Here is a 24,456-nt window from a genome sequence, read left to right on the forward strand (position 1 = left end):
ACATAAAACCAGAGACACTGAAATTTATAGAAGAGAAAGTGCGGAAAACCCTCAAATATATGGGCACTAGGGAAAAATTCCTAAACAGAACACCAATGGCTTATGCTGTAAGATCAAGAATTGTCAAATGGGACCTCATAAAATTGCAAAGCTTCTGTAAGGCAAAAGACACTGTCAATAAGACAAAAAGGCCACCAACAGATTGGGAAAGGGTTTTTACCAATCCTAAATCTGATAGAGGTCTAATATCCAATATATATAAAGAGTTCAATAACCTGGACTCCAGAAATGCAAATAACCCCATTAAAAAATTGTGTACAGAGCTAAACAAAGAATTCTCTACTGAGGAACACCGAATGGCTGAGAAGCACCTGAAAATATGTTCAACATCCTTAATCATCAGAAAAATGCAAATCAAAACAACCAGGAATTCTACCTCACACCAGTCAAAATGGCAAAGATCAAAAATTCAGGTTACAGCAGATGCTAATGAAGTTGTGAAGAAAGAGAAACACTCTTCTCTTGCTAGTGGGATTGCAAGCTTGTACAGCCACTCTGGAAGTCAGTTTGGTGGTTCCTCAGAAAATTGTACATAATACTACCATAAGATCCAGCAATACCTCTCCTGGGCATATACCCAGAAGATGTTCCAACTGGTAATAAGAACACATGCTCCACTATGTTCATAGCAGCCTTATTTATAATAGCCAGAAACTGGACAGAACCCAGATGTCCCTCAACAGAGGAATGGATACAGAAAATGTGGTACATTTACACAATGGAGTACTACTCAGCTATTAAAATTGATGAATGTATGAAATTCTTGGACAAATGGGTGTATCTGGAGGATATCATCCTTAGTGAGGTAACCCAATCACAAAAGAAATCATTAGATATGTACTCACCGATGATAGGATATTCGCCCAGAAACTTATACCCAAGATACAATTTGTACAACACAAAAAAATCAAGAAGAGGGAAGACCAATGGGCGGATACTTCATTCCTCCTTAGAATAGGAAACAAAATACCCATGAAAGGAGTTACAAAGACAAATTTTGGAGCTAAGATGAAAGTATGGACTATCCAGAGACTACCCCACCCTCGGATCCAACCCATAATCAGCCACCAAACCCAGACACTATTGCATATGCCAGCAAGATTTTGCTGAAGGGACCCTGGTTTAGCTGTCTCCTATGAGGCTATGCCAGTGCCTGGCAAAAACAGAAGTGGATGTTCACAGTCATCTATAAGACGAAACACAGGACCCCCAAAGGAGAAGCTAAAGAAAGCACACAAGGAGCTGAAGGGGTTTGCAATCCCATAGCTGGAAAAACAATATGAAATAACCAGTACCCCCAGAGGTCACGTCTCTAGCTGCATATGTAGCAAAAGATGGCCTAGTCAGTCGGCCATCACTGGGAAGAGAGGCTCCTTGGTATTGCAAACTTTATATGCCCCAGTACAGGGGAACACCAGGGCCAAGAATTGGGAGTGGGTGGGTAGGGGAGCAGTACGGGGTGGGTGTATAGGGAACTTTCGGGATAGCATTTGAAATGTATATAAAGAAAATATCTAATAAAAAAAAGGGAAAAAAAAAAACAAAAACAAAATCAAAAAACTTGAGATTCCACCCCATGCCAGCCAGAATGGCTAAGATCAAAAATTCAGGTAACAGAAGAACCCAGATGCCCCTCAACAGAGGAATGGATACAGAAAATGTGGTACATCTACACAATGGAGTACTAATCAGCTATTAAAAAGAATGAATTTATGAAATTCCTAGCCAAATGGATGGACCTGGAGGGCATCATCCTGAGTGAGGTAACACATTCACAAAGGAACTCACACAATATGTACTCACTGATAAGTGGATATTAGCCCAAAACCTAGGATACCCAAGATATAAGATACAATTTCCTAAACACATGAAACTCAAGAAAAATGAAGACTGAAGTGTGGACACTATGCTCCTCCTTAGAAGTGGGAACAAAACACCCTTGGAAGGAGTTACAGAGACAAAGTTTGGAGCTGAGATGAAAGGATGGACCATGTAGAGACTGCCATATCCAGGGATCCACCCGATAATCAGCATCCAAACGCTGACACCATTGCATACACTAGCAAGATTTTATCGAAAGGACCCAGATGTAGCTGTTTCTTGTGAGACTATGCCGGGGCCTAGCAAACACAGAAGTGGATGCTCACAGTCAGCTAATGGATGGATCACAGGGCTCCCAATGGAGGAGCTAGAGAAAGTACCTAAGGAGCTAAAGGGATCTGCAACCCTATAGGTGGAACAACATTATGAACTAACCAGTACCCCGGAGCTCTTGACTCGAGCTGCATATGTATCAAAAGATGGCCTAGTCGGCCATCACTGGAAAGAGAGGCCCATTGGACACGCAAAATTTATATGCCCCAGTACAGGGGAACGCTAGGGCCAAAAAGGGGGAGTGGGTCGGTAGGGGAGTGGGGGTGGGTGGGTATGAGGGACTTTTGGTATAGCATTGGAAATGTAAATGAGCTAAATACCTAATAAAAAATTTAAAAAAATGCAAAAAAAAAAAATTCAGGTAACAGTAGATGCTGGTGAGGATATGGAGAAAGAGGAACACTCCTCCATTTTTGGTGGGATTGCAAGCTGGTACAACCACTCTAGAAATCAGTCTAGTGGTTCCTCAGAAAATTGGACATAGTACTACCAGAAGATCCAGCAAACCTCTCCTGCGCATATACCCAGAAGACGTTTCTATTTGTAATGAGAACACATGCTCCACTCTGTTCCTAGCAGCCTTATTTATAATAGTCAGAAGCTGGAAAGAACCCAGATGTCCACCAACAGAGGAATGGACACAGAAAATGTGGTACATTTACACAATGGAGAACTACTGAGCTATTAAAAAATGAATTTATGAAATTCTTATGCAAATGGATGGATATGAAGGATATCATCCTGAGTGAGGTAACCCAATCACAAAAGAACTCACATGATATGCACTCACTGGTAAGTGTATGTTAAACCCAGAAACTTAGAATACCCAAGTTTCAATTTGCAAAACACATTAAACTAAAGAAGAAGAAAGATCAAAGTGTGGATAATCGTTCCTCCTTAGAATGGGGCACAAAATGCCCATAGAAGGAGTTACAGAGACAAAGTTTGGAGCCGAGATAGAAGGAAGGATCATTCAGAGACTGTCCCAACCTGGGATCCATCCCATAAACAGCCACCAAACCCAGACACTATTGCATATTCCAGCAAGATTTTGCTGACAGGACCCTGATATAGCTGTCTCTTTTTAGGCTATGCCAGTGTCTGGAAAATACAGAAGTGGATGCTCACAGTCAGCTTTTGGATGAAACACAGGGCCCCCAATGGAGGAGCTAGAGATAGTTCCCAAGGTGCTGAAGGGGATCCTAAAGGAGGATCAAAAATATGAACTAACCAGTACCCCCAGAGCTCGATATGTAGGGGACGATGACTTAGTAGGCTATCATTGTAAGGAGAGACCCTTGGTCTTGCAAAGATTATATTCCCCAGTACAGGGGAATGCCAGGACCAGAAAGTGGGTGTGGGTGGTTTGTGGGCCAGGGTGGGAGGAGGTCATAGGGGACTTTTGGAATAGCATTTGAAATGTAAATGAAGAAAATATCTAATAGAAGATTTTTGAAAATAAATTATGAGAAAGAAAATTGGCTTTACACACAATCTGACATTTTGAGGAGTCATGTGATATTCAGATAGCTCATAACTGAACTGTGAATGAACTAACAAGACGAAACCTATAAAAAATTGAATTACAAATGTTGAGCTTATTCAAAAGTAAGTTTCTAAGAAGACAATTTGCATTATATTGTATATATTTTTAATTCAAGATAATACATATGCAACCAAACCTATCAAGTCAAAGTATAAAATTTGATAAGATATAACAATTGGAAGTAGCCATATAATCAGCATTAAAGTTCTGTTATAAAATGCCTCCCATGATCTGAAAGGCCAGCTCTAGTCCAGTATAATGAGTTTCATATTTTCCAATCTCTCTAGACATTATAACTCTCTAACAAAAGAGACTGTCCATCTCTATAACTTTAAATAAATATACACAGAAGCTCTGTGGTTTCTTTGAGTTCATTACCTTTGTAAGAGCTCAGGATGCTACATGTACCATTAGGCAATCCAGGTGAGTATTCAATAGTATCAAGTGATTTAGATAGGAAAAATTCCAGATATGCCTCAGCTTTTATGAGTTGGTGAATGCTTCGTTCCTCTCCAGGTTAGAACTAGTATGCAATTAGCAAACATGAATATTTTGTGCATTCCTTTTGTAATTGAGTTTTCATTTCTCTTTGTAATTTTCTGAAATTGAGATTTTTATGTATAAGATAATATATATTTCAACTTCCAAGTGTTTTTTCACATGGCACTGCTCTATTTTGCTATTACTATCAGCGTATGAATGTGCTAGTTGCCCCAGTTTTTCAAAGCAAGGGCTAGTCATTTTTTCTGACATTAGGAACTTATGCGTGTATCTAATAATTTGAAATTATGATTTTAAATCATGTTTTCCAAATTATTAGTGTTGTTTTAAAATATTTTAATTATACATTATATATATATAATTAAATACTATTTTTGCACATCTTATTTACTGAAGACTGAGTAGTAGCTAATTTTATGAATGAAATGTTAGCACACTTGATAGGTTCATATGACCTTTCTTTTACTCTATATATCCTGTACATATCCAAATCCATGATTTACCAGTTTTTTAAATAGTTTATGTATTATCTGTGTGTGCAGTGGTGTGTTTGTATATTAGTGCATGAGTGCCTATAAGATTCATGAGTATTGTGTGTTTTTACCCATTGATCTGTATATTATGCTTTGCAATAATATGTTTGATTGAACCTGGAGCTTCCCAAGTAACAACACCCCTTAGCCATGAAAATTCCAAAGACTTTCTTTCTTTTCCTCTACATGAAAAGGTTATAGGACCAAATTGCCAGGTCTGATATTTTACAGTGGAGATGACAGAATTAACTCAGGTCTTTATGATTATTCAGCAAGTCTTTTACCCACCAAATAATTTCCCTTTCTCTAAATTTTATAATTTGAATTTGTCAAATCCTTTTCTTATTGAAATACACTCTACCTGATTGAGAAAATTTTCCTAAATATGATATATTTAGTTAATTATTTTATAATGTTGTTAGGTAAAGTGTCTAGATATTTTCATTAATATTTTAAATTGTATTTAAATAATTATTTATTAATCGATCAATGTGTGTATGTGTGTAAATACACATGTGTACGCTCTGCCATTTTGCACTTGTGAATATCAGAGGACAAGTGCAGAAGTCAGTTCTCTCTCTTTACTAAGTGGATTGTTACAATTAAACTCATGCATAAGACTTATATTAATATAAAAATATAATAAAACCAGGCAGTAGTGGCGCACACCTTTAATCCCAGCACTTGGGAGGCAGAGGCAGGTGGATTTCTGAGTTCAAGGCCAGCCTGGTCTACAAAGTGAGTTCCAGGACAGCCAGGGCTACACAGAGAAACCCTGTCTCAAAAAAACAATAAATAAATAAATAAATAAATAAATAATAAAATCATCAAATATTTATATAAACATTGCATGTGCATTTATACAGAGTTATATACTGTTATATTATTGACTGTAATATATAATATGAATATAGTTTCACACATATATAATATGAATATAGTTTCTTTTGCATTTCTACTGTAATTTTAGATTTAGATATTTACTCTATCCATACCTAAATATATAAATTCTAAAGAGTGATTACTATTGCACTCTACTCTTGTCATATCCAAAATATTAAATCATTTGATCTATGAACACTGCAGACATCTTGAATCACTGTATATTCATTAATTTCACTAAGAAAATTATTTTAAAAGAAATTTGTGTATTTGTCTTATGTTTTATAAAATATTACTAAGTTGTTTTTAAATTGTATGAAAAGAAGCAATATTTGGATGGTAGTGTGTTTTTCCTGATTCTGAAATTGCCTATACAAAAGTAATTTAAATACAAAGCCCAACTCACAGGAGAATTCTATTGCAAAACTGTTAACTGGACCGCATACTGAAGATTGAGTAGTCATGGGTCCCAGGGGAAGATGTAAGAGTAAAATGGTCATAGTCCTCACCTAGTCCAGCAAGGAAAAACACAACTCGGTAGGATTCTTCTCAACAGCTTTATTCCAGGAATGCCTCGATGCTACGGGGACCCCTGGGACCCAGGGAGGACTGCTTATATACACCCCAGCACTGGGGAGAGCTATGTGTCCTCTTGGGATTGGTCAGTCTGCTGGCACTTTAATTTGTATGCACCCACTCGGGAGGGGTTGGCGCCAGATTCGGGCTAGCGCCTGCGCAGTAGTGGCACCATCTTTTAGGCGCCAGCTGCCTACAATAGTATTAACCTGCTCCTTAAGTTTTTATCTCTATTCCTATATATTAGTGTGTCTTTCATCACTCCTCAAAGATAATTCTTTTTTCCAATAGATGATGATTGATAAAAGATCTCCAATTAGTTTTAGTGTGAAGAATATGAGATTGTAGAGTTCTCTGCTTTAAATGGAACATATCACACACCCTTCCGGAACACTCATGGATCCTTATGGCTGAACAGACAGAAAGATTGTGAGAACCAGAGGGAATGGAAAACTAGAGTAAAACATTCTTTTCTGGAAATGATGTGGCCATTGTGCACCTGGATCCATGTGGATGTGGGTGTTTGATCAGATCATTAGGTGGGAAAGTGGTAGGAGGAGATAGCAGTTTGGAAGGGATGGGATAAGTATTAGATTGATTAAAATGAATAATATGCATCTATGAGTTTCTCTATTAAAATTTTATTGTATAATATTACTCAATTTGCCATTTACATGTAAAATGCTAACAGTCTAATTAAGTTTTGACGTGCATCGATTTTTATTTCCACTATAATTTTATGTGGAAGATATTTATGTATGACTTAGTCATCAGGTCTTTTATCACTGTGTAAAATGTTATTATAGTATTTTTAACAGATATACTTTTCAAAATGGAAAAATTGCATTGTTCCAAGTTTTCTAAATGTTATTTTATTAGTAATAACATAGTCATAGCATCAAATTCATTTTTTAAACATCACTTTTTAATGTTCTCTAAACATATTGAGTAAAATCATCTTAAAATATTAAACCAACCTTGCATTCTTAACATAAATCTTCTTTATTACTATATGCAATCCCTGTGCATTGATAGATTCAGCATGCTGATTTTTGTTTTGTTTTGTTTTTTAAGGGCTTTTGTCTTTGTATTCGTGAGGTGGTGAGGTGGGCAGTTTTGTATTTCTTTGCTCCTTTTTCCTCTACATGTTTATCAATGCAGTGATGAAATTAACAGAAAAATTACTTTCCCTAGTAATATTCAGAATAAAAAAAAACAAAATAAAATAAAAAACATATTGAAACAAAATAGCAACAGTTCTCTCCAATTTGAGACTCTTGTAATAAATTAATTAAAAAAGCTATTCTTGTTCCCTCTTGATATTGTATTTGCTTGCTGGTGAGAACATTCAAGTATAGCCTCTATTACAGAGATCTGAGTGTAGAATACTTCAGAACTTTTCTGTTTTTTTTTAGGTTAATATCCATTCATTTCATTTTTTATTATGTATTTTCCTCAGTTACATTTCCAATGCTATCCCAAAAGTCCCCCATACCCTCCCCCCCCACACACTTCCTTACCCACCCATTACCATTTTTTGGCCCTGGCGTTCCCCTGTACTGGGGCATATAAAGTTTGCGTGTCCAATGGGCCTCTCTTTCCAGTGATGGCCGACTAGGCCATCTTTTGATACATAAATCATTCTACATTTGGGCAAAGAACACTAGGGGCCAGTTTCCTTTCTTGTGCATACCAGTGATTTAGAATCTCATGACCTTTTTACTAATCTTTATCCATTCTGTTTATTGCTTATTGGCAATTAACTTATTCTTCATTTAATAAGATGCTACATCCCTACATGTTGTCTTAATAAAATTATCTTTAATTTCACAATTTGCTTTAGTTTTCATAATATTTGTATTCATTATTTGGGGATTTCACATCATCAACCCAAGCAGCCTCATTTCCCACTCCATCTAGGTTTTCCCCTGTACTCTTGGGGCTCCTCCACCAGCACACATACACAAACACACACAAAGAAGAAGAAAAAGAAGAACAACAACAAGAACAAGAGGAGGAGGAGAAAGAAAGAGAAAGAAATAAAGACAGAAAGGAAGAGAGAGAGAGGAGCAAAAGAAAAACATGTCCAATTTGTATTGCTATGTTTTCACTGAAGCATGGTCAAACTACTAATGGCAAACACCTTAGAAAAAAAATTAAGTCTTTCCCCTACTGGCATCCCTACCAGAAGACATAAATGAGCATTCTTATCACAACTTTTTAGAGTTCTCTTCAATGGCTTTCTGTCTAGGTTGTTACTTTTTGGAGAGGGATGAGTGCGGATATGGCTTGTCATGGAAGCCTTCTTCTTCTTCTTCTTCTTCTTCTTCTTCTTCTTCTTCTTCTTCTTCTTCTTCTTCTTCTTCTTCTTCTTCTTCTTCTTCTTCTTCTTCAGATTTATTCATTTATTATATGGAAGTACATTTTTGCTGTCTTCAGACACTCCAGACGAGGGCATCCAATCTCATTACAGATGGTTGTGAGCCACCATGTGGTTGCTGGGATTTGAACTCAGGACCTTCAGAAAAGCAGTCAGTGCTCTTAACGGTTGAGTCATCTACCCAGTCCCGGACGCCTTCTTTCTTAACTGCGAGTTTACAATCATCCATACCATAGGAACAGTTGCTTCAGTTCTTCATATTATAAAAAATGAATAAGTTTATAGTCAGCAGGAACACAGATCATGGCCTTACACAGACACAGATATCCACATGATTTCCTAATGTCAGCACATGCCACAGACTTCAGCGTGATCTCCAAGGATCATATAGATCATAGACATCAACATGGCCCTTTACACAGGCCCAGACATCACCATAGCTCTCAGTGGCAGCAATATGGTACCCATCAATTGCCCTGTCCTCAGACATCAGCATGGATTCAGACTTCAGCACAGATTAGGGGCATCTGCATGACTTTCATTGGTAACATGGAGATCAACACAGACTCCAGATACAGTAGGACCACAGACTGACACATGGTCCTCAGATAGCCCTGATCTGGACATTACCATGTTCTCAGGTGGCAGTGCAGGGCACTCAAATCAACATAGCTTCTGATGCCAGCGTTTCCTATGGACATCAGGAGGTAGCCCAGACCAGGATATAGGTATGGACTTTTGTGGTAACTTGGTCCAGGAACATCAACATGGCTCCTGGTTGCTGTAGGGCCATGGAAATCTGCATTGACCTCTAGCTTCAACACTAGCTGGGACAGTGGATCATGGATACGAAAGTGGCTTCTGGGGACAGCACACCATAGAGATAGTTTAAGGATGTGCAGTTCAGAACATGAACCATTGTTAATCTTGGATATCTCGTGTCATTGTTCATAACCAGGGGCATTATGCATCTGGGCAGTGTGATCAGGTTGAGTTGGAGTTCAAGCTATTAGCTGCTAAACTCTACCTGTTAGCCTTACTCAGCAATGACAGATTCCCCAGTCTACACCTGTCTCCACATCCTGTCTCCAGTTCGAACACACTCACTTACTAATTGCTCCATTCCACCATGATTCCCCCTTGTCTATCTTATATTCATTCATAGTGGCATTATAAACTGCAGTGTGCCATTCAGTTTTGTTTTTGTTTTTGATTTTTTTTTTTTGTTTTTTTGTTTTTGTTTTTTTTTTTTTTTTGTTTTGTTTTTTTTTTGTCCAAACAGCTTTACATGTATATTTTCATTGCAATGAGTCATTGGTCTGTTTCAAAGTTTCTGGTTTCTGATATGCCATAAATATTGGACCATCACTGGACTCATTTCTGATATCCTGTGTTTGCCCAGAATCACAGAGCATCTTGACATATCCCAGGCCTCTGTGTCAGCTGCCCCCTGTCAAGGCAATTCCATGCTAGAGGCCTGCTGCTGGACCTAGGGCCAACACTCTTCAGTAATGACACCTGGTTTTGCAATTCCAGCATCTCTACTTACTCCAGCTACTCCTAGATGAAGTGGATGTTGTAGTAGACTGACTTAAGCACTGAATATGGCCAGGATGGAACCTGGGTGGGTCATGCTGTGTGTTGGTCTGTTTTTCAAATGTCATGAGCAGGTCTGAACTTCCTTATTTTAAAAAATATTATTTCTGGTTTTGTAATGAAAACAAATACTAGAATATATGAAAATAGATATTTGGTTCCAAATAATATTTGAAGTATTTTAAATGAAAAAACTAACATAATATCCAAATTTGACAATTGCCTGTGTGATTTTTAAATGAGATGTATAATATAGTATATTAAACTAAGTATGTATAATGACTTCGCATTGAGCAGTGATTAAGCAGAGAATCTCAGCAATTGGGCTGCTGGGCATTGAACAACTGATTAACATGTTTTCCCTTTAGTTTCTACATGTAGAAACTGTAATAAAAAAGCAAAAACTGAAATAGCAACATGACTGTGTCATTAAATTTAACTGTGTAAAGACATTGTCACATTCCACATTACTGAGTGTGGTCTGATTCAACATATGAGTTTCAATGCATAAGGACGTTACACCCTGAGGTCCTTTTTACATTAGCATACAGGCCTCATTAATTTTTGTTGTTGAGATGGTTTAGAAAGATATTTAAGAAGCATTAGTGTATGCTGGCCTCATTTGTGAGAAAGACAGTGGAGTTTCCAATATCATCGAATTTGGCTCTTCTATGAAACACATCATTGATATTAAGCAAAAACATGACAGATGGTATGATGAAATCTGAGCAGACAGCAGGATGTAGAAATACTGAGTCTAGGATCCTGGGGACTCTATAGAGAGTTCAGTGTGTTACCTGACTTTAAGAGAATTGCCTCTGCATTGCTTTTCTCTAGGCAATATCAATAGTTTTTTGAATTTTTAAAGGGTCAGTCTCATTTAAAAATTATAGTTTAGTCAATTTCTTATATGCACTGCATTTTAATTGAAAGTAAATATTTTTTTTTTTTACACAGAAAAGAAGCATTGCTGAAAATAACTTCCAATATCTTTAAAATAACCTCAAAATGAATTGAGAATGTGGATGATTCTGAAAAGTAAATGCATAGTTTAGAGGAACAAAAATAAAGTGGAGCTAATTTTCAATATATGTTTATTTCTATTAAATTGAATAAGCCATTTACACTATATATCAAAATATGAATGTAAATATTTTGCTCAATACTATTCATTTCATTTTCTTAATGTGTACTAATGGAATTAACTTGGAACATCAATCTTCCTCCCTTCTGAAACATGAATTATACAATATATTTAATAGATTAAAGACACTAATAAGACAGCCACTGTCTTAGAGCTGAACTACAGGCCATTTGCTAAGATTCATATGATTAAAATGTGTTTCAAGCAGAGAACTCACTGACCTATTTCCAACAATTAAAACATTTTGTTTTTATAAACATCTCATTATAAAATATATAATCTTCATATTTTGTTTTAGATTTAGAGGAATGAAATTAGTTTGTGAGTATTAGTTGATTAATTATCTTTGGCAATAACATTATTATAGTTATTACAATTAACATTTTTTTGGTTTTAATAACCTATTTTTATCAGTGCAAGACTTTTCATTGTTCTTATTATTAGGGCCCCACACATTAAAGATGATATTAAAATACAATTATAATACTTTCGATAATTGGCATTTCTCAAGTCAGCAGGTTTAGCTATGTGTTTTGGTTAAAAGCTTTGTTTATAAAAATAGATGCCAGTCAAAGCCAGTAACAGCTGCTGAAAGTAACCCTAATAATGTAGTGTAATTTGCACCTAGTGTTTCTCCACAGCTCATTAGAACTTCATGTAATTAGAAGACAAGTGTAACAAAGAATTTGTGTGGGTATTGTGGGGTCAGTAATCTACTTCTAAGAACCCTTTTCATTTTTACCTTGTGATTTTTGATCAACCCCTTCTTCATCTGACAGGTTCGCATTTGTTCAACTGTCACTGTTACTATGTGCCAAACTTTCCACCTATAATGCTTGTGGAGGGTAATACTGACTTTTGGGGGTCAAGTGCAGCATCCAGTGATGAGAGCTGAAACTGATAGATGTAGAAGACCAAGCTACTCAAACTATTTTATTTTAAGCACTCCATGATAGTCCTTAAAAGACTATAACTGGACCTATGCTGTTTTACTTTGGTATCTTTGACACCAAACAGTATGTCCATATGTTCATATACCTTTTTCTTCTTTTGCTCCCTTGCACCCTTTAGAATCTCATAAAATCCACCCTTCTTCCTTACTACAAATACATTCTCAACAATGTGGTAATATAAAGGAGGATCAGGCTCAAAACACTGTTAACTTGCTTGTGATTATAATCTTTGCTGTTCCTAACTATGTGAGATATTTACTAAGAGAAACAAAGAGAAAGTGAGAGAGAAAGAGAGAGGGGAGGAAGAAACAAAAAGAAAGAAAGAAAGAAAGAAAGAAAGAAAGAAAGAAAGAAAGAAAGAACAGAGAGAGAGAGAGAGACCAAAACAGAATATTTTACAAGGTGTAAGTAGGTTTCTGAAGTGTACATATTTTACAAAAATGTAAGTTTTTGTAAAGTGTAAGTTTTCATGTACCCAATTTGAACATATTTTAGATTAATCCGACTCTTAACTCTATCAGTCTTCTAGGTATTAAAGGGAAGAATAATTTTGAGGAAGAAAATTGTCAACTATAAGTAGGCCTCTTGTTTTCTTCAAAACAAAACTATTTACCCATTTGGAAATACACACACACACACACACACACACACACACACACACACACACACACACACACATATATATATATATATAAATTTCAGAAGTCTGTCCAGTTGAAATTAAAACTCATTTTCATTTTCTATTTTGTTTTTACCCAGAGGCCATATTACTCAACATAACTGTCAACAATATTGATGACAGAAGGCTAGGGAACTTTTCTCCCCTCCCTCTTGCCTTGCTTTTGCAGCAACATCTCATTACCACAGGCCAGAGAGGCTCTGAATAAATCTGCAATCTCCTCCCCCTCCATTGTAATGCTTCCTTCCAATGTCATGGCCACAGCAGGCAATGCCACAGTCACTGCATAAACAGTGGGATTTGCTGTTCTTTTCATTATAACAAATCATGCACAATATTTTAGTATGCTATTTAGCTATAAATACAATGGTTATATAAGATTGTGTATCTGTAGCAGGAAAAGAAGTCAGCCAATCTTTGCCAGAGGAGCCCCTGCTTTGAAGCAGCTGAGGATCCCTTTTTTTGTTGCTACTGTCAACTTTGTAACTGCTCCGGAGGATCTAGAAGTGGTTGTGTCACTTGTAGATAGAGCATCTCAGAAATAAGGTTTCTCAGAAGGCTAAAGGATGTTAGGACTTATTTATGATATTCAAGATTTCAAAAGCCTTACTATTGTCTTACTTAAGTGTCTACTTAACATCACACTCCTTATGTCTATTATATGAACTCAAGTTAGCAGACTCCCTTTCAAAGCTGTTTTTGCTACTTTCCTTTCCAGTAGTGTCTCTGACTATTCATTCATTAGCCCGATCTTTACCCTGAATATATCTGTTACGGGCAACTGTCGAATATCTCTGAGTAAATAGATGCCTTTCCTGCCCTTCAGTGGTTTTCTTAGCACAACTGCCACTAATGGACACCAACAATGGTGCATACCCAGCAGACATGGAGACATTTACATGAGCTCAAGTCTGAAGTGCTGTGTCTCTCTTTGGTCCTGGTTCTGAAGGAGTCTGACATTGAATTTGAAAAAGTTCTAATGTAAGATAATTTTTAAATGGTCTTTGAATTTATTATAAATGTATTTATGTGTATATATTTATGTATATATGCATGTGAATGTATATATATATATGTATCTCTATCATCTATCTATATCTAAATATATTTTAAGCCATGTATTTAGTTGTTCAAATGTAAATACTATTTGCTCAAAATGAAGTTTGCCATTTCTTCTCTATAGGTCAAACATGTTGAATATGGCTTGCTTATTTTTTTGTGACTGTGAAAGTCAAAAGGAGACTAAATTTAGGTATAGTTGGGGCATATCTTGTATATATCTGTATGTATTTATATATAATTGCTAGCCAAACTTACACATGTACAAAAGTTACATTTTTTATCATTGTTATTAAATGACTGACAGCAACAACTTAAGGAAGATGAGATTTATTCTAACTCCTGGTTTTAAGGGATATCCTTGTCATGATATGCATCGTGGCAGAATTTATAAGAGAGATCACATTCATATTATGGTACCTTACAATAGAGGAAATAAAGATCAGACCAAGGGCAGGACAAGTATATAATCCCCACTCAGAAGCCCTAAGTCATCCACCTAGGTCCTGCTTCTAAAGGTTTTACAACCAGGAAAAGAAGTCACCACCATTACCCAGCGAGCTGGTTAGAGTTCGGATATGTGAGTCTTTGAAAGATGTTTCAGAGTCAGATCCCAACAATATGCAAAGATGTGCTGAGTGCTATATCAGGGGAGGGGCATGAGGTGTTAAAATGGGATGGAAAAGTAAGAGTCGTGGCTTCACAGAGAGAGACACTGATATTATTTTATTCGATTTGCGAATAACATTTCACAGAAACTTATACGTATTTACGAATGAGGGTTCACTTCTGACCCAATCTGAAATGAAATATCACATGGACACATTATGAAGGGAATCTTACAGCCAAGACAGCAAAGACTCTTGCTTATGAGCTTATTTATTTGATTAAGGATAGACGCTATTGCTGACACTGGCAAGACATTGTGAAACAAAACCTTCTCTCGAGCTTCACGTTCTTTCTTGGTCACAGGGCATGTTTTAAATTAGAGTTATGTCCTCCAAAATCTGAACTTCTTCATTCTGCAGCCAAAGAACACACATTTTTATTTTCACAGAACACAGAATACCAGCAGTATTAATGAGGTAGTTTCCTCATGATCCAGGTCTTATATCAGCATTGAGTTCAGAGTTTTCCACTTTCCTAATAAAAAAATATTAACTATTTTGAACAAAGATTGAGCTGATGCAACAGTTTTGATTTTGTTTTTCAAATCTCCAAGAGGCAATCTATTCCTATCTCTGGATTAAGCAGACCATATTTTCTTTGATATTTAGATGGCAAATGTACAATCCTATCAAGAAGGGAGCCTATTACTGTACTTGAGAATCATTTTTCTAAAGTTTAATTCCAGGCAATGTTATAAATTAAACATATTACACAAAGCACTGTATAAAGCTAATTTAAATGTGAGGTGCTCTGTCTCTCTCTCTCTCTTTTTAAAATCATTTTATTTGTTTACATTGTAAATGATATCGCCCTTCTTGCTTACCACTCCACAAGCCCCCATCCCACCTCCCTCTACCCTCCTCTTTGCTTCTATGAGGGTCCTTCACCCACTCACCCACGCCCACCTCAGTGCTCTAGCATCCCCCTATGCTGGGCATCTCTCCTATCTCTTAAGAAGAGATATACAAGGTCCTACTTGCCAAGACCTACATGACTAGGAAGAGACTTGGTCCTGTTTCATTGTGTGATTTAGCCCCTCTCCAACTTCTGCTGCTCTTCTATCCTTCATCTGCAAACGTATCCCCTTTCCTTGTTCTACCTTACAATTTTCAATATTTTATAAAGGTAAGAAAATCCTACCTGTCCTGAACTATTCATTAGTAGTGTTTCACTAGTTTTCCATACAAAAATACTTGACTAATGTCATAAATATACAGGATTTTAAAGATGTCTGGATATTGAGATGAACATTTGACCTTAAAGCAGTAGCAAAAAGACTGTAAATGCACTTGGTCAGAGTTGATTAACATATATATATATATATATATATATATATAAAACAGAGAGTTTCAATCAAATGTCTTAGAAAGGAATGAAGCCAAGGCATAAACACTGAAACCTGAATAGCTAGACCTATATTTTTTAATAGGGATCAGGATATTTGGAAGTTTTCTGTGGGAAAATAAAATGCACAATCAACTGAGTGTTTTCACATGCTCAGGGAAATAATAAAAGTAATCAACAATAGGGTTGAGACCTTCTGGTCTCTAATTATTTGATTCTACTGATGTGTACTTAGCTAAAGGTGTATAAGATTGAATATGTGGCTTAACTATCTGTGAAATTAGACAGTAATCTATTGGGAGCTGTAATGCTGAAGGCAAAAGGTCTCAGCTGGGAAATGTCTAAGTGCATGTGCGTGTGCTTGTGTGCGTACATGTGTGTACAGGTGATGATGTTAAAATAGGAATATGTAATGGATGCACATTTTAATTTTCTAACATATTTCTAACAACAAATTATTTAGATAACTATAAAATAACTAATTAGAAACTATTCAGTGATGTAGCTAGGCTAGTCAGAGGCAGAGCAGAACAACTGATTAATTATGCAGAAAAGCTCTTTGAGTTATCTCTTTCCTGAGAGAAGGGACGAATAGAGCAGAAAGGAGGGAAATGGGTTATTTTAGCAAATTGGCATTTCTACTGCCTTTAAAGAAAATGGAGATTTAAATAAGACTGGAACTGAGATGTTTCTTTGATTTATAATAAGAGGAGGAAATCGGGTGATGATATAAAGTTTAGAGGTCTTGTTAGAAATATGCTAAAATGAGCCTTAAAGGGTTTAGAAGGATGATTTAAAGCAAATATTTGCAGTGAAGTCACTTAAGGTGCATTACCCACACCAAGAGATGGGAGGGAAATGTCTGTGTTCATGTGTATACTCCATGCTTGTAAGGGCTTCTTTAGAGTCCAAGCTAGAGTCCACACTGGACTGCTGGCAAGGGGGTCACCCATGTGTTCTCAAAAACCTCTCACTTTTCTGCCTTTTGGATTTTCATAATTGAAAACCAATGAGAATGAATTTTGAAATGGACAGCAAGGCAATTGTATTGATTTAAGCAGCAACAGCTTAAACACAATAGGCTACAGGGCAATGTATTGATTCAGGAAACAGCTGATAGAAGTTGAATGAAACTTCTTAATAGGAAAATCATATTCCATTAACTCTAGAGTGAACTATAAACTTTTCACTCAGATTTATATTTTAGCCCCAAGTTTTACTACATAGCATGGGGAAAATCACACCTACTGTTCAACAGCCAGAGAAGACAGAAAAAGAGTGATCCTAACATACATCCAGGAAGCAATTTGGGCAGCTTTCTGAAATGTCTATATTAAAGAAAGAAGGAATGTGAGAGGGGAGAGAGAGGGAGGCAGGAAGGGGGAAAGGAGGAGAGAGGGGAAGATGGAGGGGGAAAGGATAGGGAGCAATCAATCATGAAGGTTCTGGTTGCCCAATCAGATGTCCACCCATGTGCAGTCTGATGAGTGTGTGCATATGCGCTTGAGTACATTCATGTCTCTGTGGGTGTTATTTCATTTTCATGTGCTTTTTCCAGCTTCCTAGTAAAGCATCATTTGTTTACTATGTACCGCACATTTCCCGTTTTTGAAGAAAATTCTACTCAATCATGAATGTTTAATAAAAAAAAAAAAGCTGATGTGATTTTTTAAAACAAATTTGTTGAGTTCCCTTATTTTAACTCTATTCAAAATGTAGCTATAATGAGTAATATAAAGAATCAGAGATGGTTTATTAGTAGATTAACTAGCAATTTCTTTGTTTAAGGATAATGTTGCACTAGGAAGAAATTATGCTACACACTGGAAATTCAAATACCAGTGATACAGAGAGTAAATTACCTTCCTGAATGGGGTGTAACTTCTTATATGCAGAAATTAGGACAGGGATAAGTTTACAGAAGATTTTACATGTATGTAGACAGGTAGGTTCTTCTGGTCAAAATTAGTAGGAAATTAATTAATACAAAATTAAATGTATGTTGGGAAGTGAGAAGGATGTGAGATGTCAATGTATTCCAAAAAAAAAAGAGTGTTTTAGGGAAATGAAAAACTTGTGTATGATACTGACATTTTGGATGTCCAAGTTAATGTCAATGTAGAGGATGGAAGTAAACAAAAGGAATGAAAAATATTCATAGATTTTATAAAATAAAATTGTTAAATATTACCCTATACCAGATATTATGCAAACAGTCTTCACTTCTGTGAAATAAAATTCAAGAGATATAGTTTTGTGATATAATAAGTGACAGTTTAGTTTCAGACAGATGAAGATCTGGGTGGAGTTGGCAGATATATGTATGAAAAATTATTTTGGTTGTTTCTTCAAGTTTTTGAGCAAAGTCTCATGCATCTTCAGTAGGAGTTCAGGATTTAACTTTTTTTTTCTTTAATGTAACCAAAGCTGGTCTTTAATTATGATGTAGTTGTTTTAGGCTTTCATGTGCTGGGGTTGCAGGTCAGGCTTGGCTTTTAATTTACTTTAAATATGACTGCAAATATCTGTAGACGAGAGAGCTTCAGTCATGCCATGGACAGTCATAGACCCACCTTGTAAAGATTCCTTTCAAACAGAAATATATTGGTTTATGTGGATCTTCAAACAACGGCATGCTGGTTAGTGTTTATTCCTTACCAAGTGAACCAACAAATATGAAATTAAAACTTCTAATTTTCATTTGAACCTAAGTATTATTGAAATTTGGGGGGAGGATTTTTGTATTATCTTGTTGGGGGGATGATATAAACAAGTTAGAAAGGGATGAGCAAGGAGATACTCTGAAGGATGAAAGGTAATTATGATTCTAGCATATTCCATTTTATCTTTGCTGGCACCTTTAAGTCTTCTGTATGATTGTGGGTTCTTGAGCATGATACTGTGTGATTAGCACTGACTGATGGAAATTTGCTATAAGGCAGGTTGAAACTACTTTAAAAGATGGCTACAAGAAATACTGACATCGTAGCATCAATTCAGTAAGTTATGGAAAATTTCAGAGTCCTCACGGAGAACCAAAGCTGAAGAAAAAACAATACTATACTCCCTATACTAATTTTCTATTCTACGTACAGGAATACATTAACAATCTCAGTAGGTTGTCCTATTCTTCTGGCCTTTTTTGAACTACCAGCCTTTTTGGAATGCTGGCAATATGGATACATATTCACAAACAGAAATAAGGAGCATCAAAAAAAGTATACCACACTTATGAGTTCATTGGCCAAGTAGGAAAACTGGAGAGTCACTACTTATGAGTGACATGGGTTGTTGTTCAATGCCAGAATCACATCTCTTAAAACTTGGTCTATTCCTCAACAACTTATCATAATTACTTGGAAGAAAATAAAATACAATAATCAGCATAGGGAGCCTGAATCTAATTTTGCCATCATCTAAGGAGCCCTGACATGACTTTTATTATAGAACTATGTTCCTGCTTAGCTTTTCTAGGATATGTGTCTTGTTTCTTTTCATTTATAATTTCCCACATATTACATTACTCATTCTATACAACCACAATCATTGTTCTACACACATACACAGCATCTAGTTATGCACCAGAATTTTCCTTCCATAACAAGTCAATATAAAATGTTTGGGTTGAATATATTCCCGTGACCTAATTTGTTCTCTAGTTAAGAAGAGAAAAGAAAACATCAAATAAGTCCTTGCCTTAGTCTAATAGAGATGTTTCAGATTGCTTCCTCTAATGTACTTTTTAACACTGAACTTCTAAAAGACCAAATAGAATGAAAGTGGCTCAAAAGAATTAAGGTTGTTTCCAGACTTACTTCAAGGCTCATTAAGAAAAGAGTTTGCCAAAGTGAGCTCTCCGTTCATTCCTTGGTTGAATTATTCTTATGCTATTTATTTGAATTAATAGAGCTTGGCAGGCACCTTTCGAGGAACTGGTGAAATGTTTAAGAATAAGAACATTTTCTGTGAAAATATTTAGTTGAGTTGGTAGTGTTACTACTAGTAAAATATGAAACAAAAAACTTAAAAATGAGAAGAGAAAGTCATGCTTTGAAAACATAAGCTTAAAGATGGATTTTAAAAATCATTTGCTTTTTATTTCACAGGAGGTTTCACTAGGTATTCGGAGAGAGATAAATGAATATATGTAACAACATTGTGCCTTCATCTGATAAATATTTTAATTCAAAATGTAGAGTATAAAGGAAAAGCAGAAGATATGTGTTGTAACACACTAAAGAGAAAATTAGAGGAAGTAGTAACACTTTAGGATGATGTGTATTTTTGTGCATGAGTGTGATTGACCAAATTATATGAAGACATGATTTGAGGCCAAGGATACACAAACAGCAAAGAATGAAACATTGAGACAAGAGTATGGAAGAAATGCTCTATTTGAGGAGGAGGCAAAATTTTGACACTTTCTATAAATAGTGTATTATATGACAGCAAACTAAGTTAATTGTGTAGGAAAAGTCATCTCAGACCTTTGTGCTGTTCAAAAGTATCTTTCCTTGGTGATTTCCAAGTAATAGACAAACAGGAAGCTTAAGTTTTTCTCACGGCCATTTTATTATCATCTATAACATGGATGGTCGATTTAGAAAAATTACAAATCTACTAGGATAAGAGGAAGAAGAGTTCAAAGAAGCAGGTAAGGCAAACAAGCAAACAAACAAATTAAAAAAAAACAAAACAAAAAAACAAACGATCAACATACAGAGCTGGAAATCCAAAGATTAGGTGCGATTGATGAGAAGGATGTTGGGGATTGATGATTTGGCCTGAAAATAAAGCAGTCAGGACACCGTAAGTGGATAAACTGACATAGAATTAGTAGGTCCTAGTATCTAAATAAAAATATTCTTAGAGATTATTGGAATAAATTATAATTGACAAGATATACTGGGTCTTTCTTGTGTCTGAATGCCTACCTCCACATCCTTATTTAGACTTAGAGATTGCCTCAAACTTTCCCAGTTAATATGTGTGTGTATATGTGTGTGTATATGTGTGTGTATTCCACATTTCTCAAATGGACTTGTACTTTTCCTGTAACAGATAATCATAGTAGCAATAATCTTATAATATTTGAACTCTTTTATCCCTAATATTTTTTTCAGTTTAGAAATATATTCATATATTAGGAATAATGTCAAATTTTCTATATCTTTCTTTATGTACAACACATACACTTTTGTTAGTTATCAAATTTAAGATCTTGGCTGTAGATATAGTCCCTTCCAGGCTGTTTCCAACTTCTGAATCCCCTTTATGCCACCAAGTTCTAGAAACACACTTTGGTCCTTACATTCATAGTTTTATTTTCTGCCTTAGGTTTAACAGTGTACAAACCAACCTATTGTCCTTTTTTAATTTTCATAAATAAAAAAAATAAAAATATAATTTAAAATATTAAATAAAAATTCAATGTATTATCTTTATTGAAGTTACAAAACTCTTTCAGGGCTATGAACATCATCTCTGGTTCACTTAAATCTTATTTACCATTCTCCAAGATATTTTAGATCCCTTTGAGGTGTTTTTAAACTCTTCAACTTTTTTATTTCCTTCTCTCTCATTTTCCCTTTTCATGCTGCAGCCAAGCAATACCAAAAGTACTTTTGTTTGTTAAATATGTCCACCTCTACACTATTTTAAAAAGATCATTTTTCCCCTCAAATGTATCCTGACTTTCTAGAGTGATCTATGTCTATAATTGGGAAGGTTTTTGCTAATTTTTCTACTCAAAGTCATACATTAGTCTATTTTTGTTGTCTAACTAGAGCCTTTCTTCTTCTCTACACAGCATGTTATTCAGACATCAATCCTCATTATTTCTCCATAACAAGATCCTACTGACTGGTTTGAATACAGAGAGGATAATGGGCAATGATCAATAATATTTTCTGTTTAAATAGAAGTTTTCTATTGTACCACAGCTCAAGCAAGATGTTTATATCGAAACTGAAAAATACTGCCTAATTTGGGAGTAGTTTACAGCAAATATAATAAAAGTAAAATAATATTAAATGAAGATTGAGTTATGAAGTAAGAGATGTTAAGGCAGTTATGAATAAAGTAGATAGTAAAGTCATCCAGGTCAAACATCTAAATGTCCAACTAAAGTCCATAAAGAAAAGTCTATGGTCAACCATAGCAAGTACAACAATGCAATGCCTAGCAATACAGACAAGAAAGAGATAATGCCAACTGTGTCCATACAGATGAAGAAATTAAATATGATAACAACCTATCATATCTTTGGATCAGCATTCTTAATGAAAGCAGACATTACAGGTTATGCAGAGAATTATAGAGTCTTTTATAAAGCATAGAGGGGGAAATGAAAAGATGAGGTGCTTATTTCTTTAGCATAATCAGTATTCTGTGCCTACAACTCAATCATTTCAATAAAAGGAGACAGAAGAAAAAGTTAAATATCGTTTGTGTCTAAAACGTCAAATAATCCATATAAAATGGGTTATCATGAAAGCTAGTATAAAATATAAAAGAAATCTCATAAAGTTTGAATAAAAGCATGCACATTTAATACAATATTCAATATTCAGCATTTTACTTCCTTAAAGCTATACAGGCAAGTAACCTGGGAAGCAATTTAGAAGAAGGTGTTAAGATCAATACTATTAAGGCCTCGAAATAAGTTGAAAATGTTAGCTGTGTGCATTTTAGATTTGTGTTACATGAGAAGAGGTCAGTCTCTTGAAGCCAAGAAATATTTGCACCTGTGTTCCAAAGGCCTTGGGGCTCTGTAAGAGCACCTTCAGAACCATGAGGGAGACACAGAGCATTTCAGGGTAAAGAATTGATTGGAGACATATGTGAAGTCATCTAGCATCTACACCTTTGCCTCTTGCACTAGTTTTCTGGCAAGCTGAGATGTATTTTGAGATCAGATTCCACTGCCCACTTTGGAGTATTTTCTCCAATGGCATTATATCGCCAAGCCTTTCTTTCCTATCAAGCAACTGACTTAGAAAACCATCACTTTCTTCTTTCACCTTTACCTAAGCACAGTTCTCACACACAGATTCTCACAGAAAGCAGTTTCTTTTCCTTTTCTTTTCTGTTGGTTCCATTCTAAAGCAAAACAGAACTATCTGTGAGACATGCATACACAATTCAGAATATGTACAATCTGTAGTTTCCCAGCATCCACAAACAAACCATACCTAGATTAAACTATAAATTTCTTCCCAAAAGTACACATTGCAAATACCAAGTTCATAGACTTCATACTTAACCTTCCAGAAATCATTTTGGGGCTTTTCAGGGTATTTTAAATGTCTATAGTAGAGTTTTAAAAAGTATTATATGATTCCAACAGTTGCCCCCTTCCCCAGCTTCCCGCAAATACTTCCTACAGAGTGATTTTAATTCCTCACAAAAGTGTGGACTTTATTTTTTAATTGTTATACAAACACATAGAGAAAGAGAGATTTCTAAATCTATAAATAAAACCTTGTCAGTTCATATAATATTTCTTACATGCATATGATTTTAGGCTAACCTCTTGATACTAGATAAGCAACCAGGGTCTCTTCCTTCCTTCTAGGTGCCCATATTTCTTTGATTTAGGTTGAAGTCTCATGTTGTTTTCGTCCTCTCTCTTAGTAGATCTACTGGTATTTTATTTGTACATTTATAGTAGGCACCATGTTGATGAGACTTCATAGATAGAGCATTTCTAATGCTTTTAAGAAATGACACCTCATAGCAACCTTCCTGTTCCCCTTGCTCTTTCAATACTTCTCATCACTCTTCTGCTATGATCCTTGAGCCCATTGGTGCAGGAGTTGTGTTGTATCAGTTTAGGCTAGGTTTTCTCCATTTTGAGCAGCATGCTTTCTTTAGTGATCTCTATCTGCTGCAAATAGTCATTTGATTAAGTTAAGGCATAAACTTATTTTTAGATAGAAGAGTGAATGCTGAGAATGTGTTTAGAGATGTGGTGGTTAAATAATGTGTAAGGTAGAAGTTCTATAAGATTTGTCAATTTACAGCTCTTGAATAGTTGAATGGGTAACCAGTATTAGGTATGGTTTATCTCTTGTTGAGCAAGTTCTAGGACAGAGCAGAGTGCTTGGTTATTACCAGGATAAGCATTGCTCCATCACACTCTACTGGTATCATTCTGGCTAGTGACTATTGTAGTTTGCAGGCATCACAACTATGTAAGATTATTATTGACTGCTTCTCTCCCTTAAAAGCTTTCATGGCATCTCTCAAATTATCAAAATCAAGTCTTCTGACAGAAGGTTTTCAAGATAGACCCACCTTAAATCTTCCAAGTGCTATACCTGGGGTACATGGTATCTTTAGTAATAGGGAGTTTTATTCGAATTCTGAGAGGAAACCA

This window comes from Mus musculus, chromosome 10 (assembly GCF_000001635.26).
Source record: "Mus musculus strain C57BL/6J chromosome 10, GRCm38.p6 C57BL/6J".
In the NCBI taxonomy this organism is placed as follows: domain Eukaryota; kingdom Metazoa; phylum Chordata; class Mammalia; order Rodentia; family Muridae; genus Mus; species Mus musculus.